This window comes from Dipodomys spectabilis, unplaced genomic scaffold, assembly GCF_019054845.1.
Source record: "Dipodomys spectabilis isolate Male_0828 unplaced genomic scaffold, ASM1905484v1 ptg000529l, whole genome shotgun sequence".
Classification (NCBI taxonomy): Eukaryota; Metazoa; Chordata; class Mammalia; order Rodentia; family Heteromyidae; genus Dipodomys; species Dipodomys spectabilis.
In genome coordinates, this window is record NW_024871206.1 from 1,667,319 (window position 1) to 1,673,254 (window position 5,936).

A 5,936-nucleotide genomic window follows, 5' to 3' on the forward strand; every position below is an offset into this window, starting at 1 on the left:
GCTTTGGCACTATACGCACTCCTCTTGAGCAATTAGTGATTAGCCTTTGTGCCAATTCTTGGCAAGGCAAAGTGTTTGGGGAGCTCGCGCGTTGTCCCTCTACCCGGCTATATACAACCAATCTGAAAAAGATCCCAAACCTCAAAATCTAAATGAGTTTTTTTGACTCTTCAGGAGGATGATTGGGAGACCTAGGAGCCACCATGCCAATCGTTTGCTCATCACATTCCTGCCTCGATTTGTCCCCTTTCCTATTGGCCAATATTCGTCACTGTAACCAATATGGATACGACCAGGTGTCAGGAATGGTAGTGGTTAGAGCCCCATTCTTTTTTTGTCTAGGAGACAACTCTTCCACTACTTGCACTCTCAGCAATCACTGGCAACCCAATGACTCATAGCCTTTTGCAGGTTTGGTACGTGTTCCCCCATTTATTGATCTCTCTACTAATGACTCTCAGTTTTCCCAGGTTCAATTAATTCGCCCATGCACTAAAAGAGCAGTAGGATTGATCATTGCAATCGGGTCCGAAATCATCACTACAGTGGCTTCAGCTACCACCGCTGCTATATTGCTGTCCCAAAGCGTGTCCACTGTGCAACAGATAAACCAGCTCATCCCTCAACTGTCATCCATAGAATTACAGCATTTACAAGTTGCCAATCATCTTAAGGGAGGCCTCCTTGTGCTCCAACAACAAATAGACTTGCTCCAAGAACAGATTACGTTTCTTCGATTACAACAAGGAGGACTATATAATGCAATGACTACTTCTGTCTGTCAGCTTTCCACTCCTGCACCCAATGTCACTGAACTTAGTAACTACATCAAAGGCCCTTGGTCCCTTAAGTACTTAAACTTCACCCCAAACCTGGTGCATGATGTTACCCGCCTAAACCAAACCACCATACAGCTTATTCCCACTGCCTCCTTTTTAGAAGAGTGCTTAAAAAGTTACAACAATGGTTTTTGACATCCTCTCTGGTCATCTGGGGAGGCCTTGCACTTGTAGGGCTTTCTCTCCTAGGAATTATTAAATGCTTGCACTCCCGGCAAAAACGCCTCCAACAACGGGTCACCATAATGACGGTCCTTTTAAAAGAAAAGGGGAAATTTGTGGGTAGAGCCGGTCAGATCTGGTTGAGTCAGCTAGAGTAGCTGTTGAAGCACACCTCCTGCTAATAGAGATGTGACCCAGCCATGAGCTATCCAAGATCCCTACATGCCCCAAGGGGACCAAACAGTGCCTGTCACCAAGCAGTGCCCATCATCAACTCCCTGCTAAGTAATTGGCTGGGAAGGACTCCGGAGGTTGGAAAAGCTGGGGCTATAAAATCCCAACCCTTGTGCAGAAAAAAACCAGACATGCTTAAGTCTGTTCTCCCAACATGTGTTCCTTTTGTGCGTCGTTCATGATTACCTCATGCTGGAGATCTAGCCCTACAATGTAGCAATGGGGGAGGCCCTTATAGTCCTTCACCTTCACTAGGCTTGCAGCCAAGAATCTGTGATAAGTGGGAAATCAGGCAAGAGCTAAGAGGAGGACAGAGAAATAAGACATAGGAGCATTGTCCTTTTGTAACAGATACTGTCATCCAAGGTATGGGTGATTATACTCTATTCTTCTCCATACAACTTTTTGAGTAAATGCAAGACGGATAGAAAAATAATCTACTGAAATAATTTTGCAAAGAATAACTTCAATATTCCTGATATGGTATTTAAGGAGAATCTTAAGAGAGAAGATAAAAGTGAAGTATTCTTCGGTTTCCTCTAAGCATATTGTTAGCAAAATATATCTTTGAGGTTAGAAGTGATTGAACCAAAAATTGGTGGAGTACTGATTTTTGAGGGCACTTTGGACACAAGAAGACTTTCAAGGTAAAAGAAAAAAAAGTATAGCTAAATATTTGTGATCACAGCTTCTTGGACTGGTATTTTGGAGACAAAGTTTTACATTAGAGATTGTCCTCATTAACATTGATGCTGGGTTTCCGTGGCACCGAAATGCAAGTGGAAAGTTTAATGGACTCGCTTGGATAAGTAAACAGCATGATAGAACAAATGGAATATAATATTTACTGAATTATTTTGAACAATTACTTTGCCAAAACAAAGAAGGAAATATATAATGCAAATCACTTGACATAAACTTATGAATGAAAGTAGTCAATAGAAATGAGAGAAAACAGAGAGGACTGTTTCCTCTCCGGTGGAGTAATGGGTTCTTGATCTTGTTTCTTACATTCTATCTTTACAAGCTATCAAGTGTGGCTCAGGATTGGAGTATACAGTTCAGACAAAGAGAACATGCAGAAGAAAATATTTGCAGCAGATATAGGTGATTTATAACCTAAGACAATCTATTTAAATCTGTTAAAATTCTCCTCCACCCCAAACTGCCCACTTTAAACAACTTTGTATGCTTTTCACAAGATTGTCCTTCATTAACTATTTAAAATTTTGAGAAGTCATCATCATACTCTATAGAGATTGCTGTTTGGTTGTGCTTTTTGTGTGTTTGTGTTGTATTTTTTCACTGAATTACAAAAGGTTGTGCTAGTGTGTTTCAATTAAGTATGTCGATCTAATTGTCCAATGTTCCTGGATCAGAGTCACTCCTTCTATCCTTCTCAACCAACCCCTTCTACAAGATTTATTTCCGATTTACCACTTCCTTTCTCACATGTGTACATTGAGTATTCTAGCTGTACTTGACCCTTGTGCCATTTTTCATTCATTCTATGTCTTTACAATTATTCCTCTCTGGTTTCAACTTCCTGATAGTCATTCTGTTAAACTGTCTGCTCCTACTTTGAAAGGTTTATATACATTCCATGGAGTTTCAATTCTGCATATACTTAAACTGATGTCAGCTTATATTTCCATAATTCATTCATCTGAAGTAACAATTTGCAAGCCTAGAGACATGAAGCACCTAGACCTGATTTTATTCCCCTCCATTTGGAAGATTAATCTGTAGTCAACAAGAAAGTTTAAAAATGGCTGAGAATGTATTCCTATGGCTTTGTAAAGTGGTTTGTGATTATTTTATTTTACATGGGATAATATTTTCTACTACCTATGAGTTTTGGAAAAAGAAGAAAACTAAAATTTACTACTGTAGAGGAATATGATAGAGAAAGAAGACAGATTTTATGTTTGTCAAATCTCTGATGAGTACCCATATTCAAGACTTAAAGTCATATTTCTTACTATGTTAGACAGATAAGGAAAACATAAAACACCATATGATAGGGCAACTATTCATGACTTTTTAAAAAGTATTTTTTATGTGATGAAATTTACTTTATTAGCGAATGTTTTGGTTTGAAATATGGGAGGCTGATCTATTTAACAAATTTTCGAAAGCACCTACTGAAAAACACAAATGGTGAGGGGTCCTATTTCTACACTTTAATGAATGGTTGAACCTGTTTGGCATTAGTGCTGGGTAAATAAATCAACTCTATTTTAACTTGCTCCCTACACTTGAAAAACTAGTAACGTCACTAAATATCATCTACTTGTAAAGTGTTATTTTGGCAAATGTGATTTTAAAAAGTTTATTTGAAAAGGAATATACTTTCAGGAGATTAAATGTAGGTTATCATTGGTTTGAGAATGACAACCTTTTTACACTACAGAACCAAGTTTGACTGAAGTACTAGTGTTTTGAAGCAATAAGGTTCTTCTCAATCAATGTTTTTTCTGAATTATATTTGAACTGTATGACAAATATTCCTAGCATTGGTAGATCAATTATTATGGATCTATCTTTCCAGGAACTATTTTTTGGCCTGATGATGCTGGACTGAAATCATTCATTAATCATTAGAAGAGGGGTATTACAAATCATTTTGTGACATTTGTGGTCTTGTTCACTCCTATGGGATGGTCATTTGAAAATAGAAAGTTTGAATTACTGTACTTTCACATTTTGTGATTTCATATTGGATTTTAAGTTGCCTTGCATTTCCCAAGTGCTTACTGCTAATTCCTGCATTTCAAGGAATTGGGCCTCTGAAATATAGGAAATGAGAAATTAAGATGGGTCTTCAATTACTTTCTGTTGGTATGTTGCATGGGCCTCGGTGAGATCTCTTGCCCTAGTTATTTGATGATGCAGGTAACTGGGACCTGGGATCCTAGGACCCGTGGATCCTGTGGAAGAATAATACCCTTTAGACATCATATCAGCAAAATTCGAGTATAATCAGTAGGAATGCTTCAGAAATATGGAGAAAAACAGTTTGGGACCAGCGAGTTAAAACAATAAACAGAGCAGCAGAGTAAAATCCCTTATAGATAAAAGAAAACAACATTGTTTATTTTTACCATGTGAATTCAGAAACCAAGAACAAATAGAAGGTATCACAAGTTTATACTGAAAACGTTGCATTGATACTTTTTATATTCTAATATATATTCTAATCCTGATTATTTATATTCCTATCTATTTATTGTAATAAATATCAATTAATTTGTCAAATTATAAATTAATTCCAGTAAGATTCACTGTGTGAAATATAAAATCAGCACATAAATATAAAATATATAAGTATATATAATATAAGAAAATGCTTTGCATTGTTCTGTTGTGGTAAAGGTAACAAAGACAACTGTTTTAAAATATTATTCCATTACCTCTACCTCAGTGTTTGGTAGAATTAAACTTAAAGCTTTACCATTCGGAGATGTACATCCTAGAGACAAGAGGAAACACTGTGATTAAAACATTACCAATTTAAGGCCTAATAACAAGGAGAAACATATGGACTTCTCCTGGAGCCTCCTGAGTAGATAGGATTATAGGCGAGAGCCATCAGCGCCTGGCTTAGTCTGAACAGTTCTGTCTGAACTGTTCATCACTTTATGATCCTTTGTAACTAAGATTAGTTTTGCTCCAATAAGACAATCTATGCTGTCAGGGTAAGATATTCTGGTAGGTCTGTTCTTACATGGAGCAAGGGTAAAGGATCAGGCAGACATTTGTGCCAGTAAGACCTCATTTGGGAAATTTTAAGCTGCAGAAGTTTAGAAGTAGCTCTTAAGCAAGGCTTACTTTGAATCCATTAGCTCCACAAAGCTAAATCAGTTAAAAAATAAGTACTTGAAAATCCATCACCTTTGGACCTAGCTATGAAGGCTTCAAAGTATGATCAAATTTCAAATGAAAAAGACTTAAAATAGTTATTGACAAAAAATTGCAAATGTGAGCAATTGAACAAACAATATAAGTTTTTTCCACCATACACAGAATTTTGCAGAAATAAGATGAATAGCAAATTTGGGAACAATAGGTTTCCTTGTTGCAAATAGGCAACCAAGGATATATGCCTATCTTAAGTTTTCATCATTAACTACGTAAATTTACAAGATACTACATGCTTCAGCAGCATGTCTACCTGAATTACAATACAGAGATTAACATGGCTTTTGCACAAGGATGATATGAAAATTTGTGAAGTATTCCATATTTTTCATTCTTCAGATGCAAGAAATGAAAAACAGTTATGAAAAAGTTGATTACAAATATACAAGTGTAATAATACATATAATTCATAGAAATAAAAGTTAGTTTGACATGAGTGTATTCAATCTTCACCTTTTTAGAAAGACCTTTATATACCATAACCTTTATAAAACTTTTGAAATAAGATAACATTGTCATTTTATCCCAAACAAATAAAATTCTATAAGGACCTAGGAATTAAAGGAATCTTAAACTGTTCCTATATGGAATGCAATCTGAAAGAACACATTTATTAATGGACCTATATATTATAATATAATGTCAAATTCAAAGTATTATATCTAGGAGAGAAAGAAATAGATTATGAACATTATACAAACAGAATATAAATATTTTAAAATATACTTTTTTCAGACAAGCACCAGAAATATCTTTAGTTTCTCTACTACTCATTTCAAC

The 5,936-nt window shown here is 35.8% G+C and overlaps 1 pseudogene; it reads left to right on the forward strand.

Moving 5' to 3' along the window:
* Window positions 1–5,388: 5,388 nt before the first annotated feature.
* Window positions 5,389–5,485, forward strand: LOC122099692 (annotated as a pseudogene).
* Window positions 5,486–5,936: the final 451 nt, after the last annotated feature.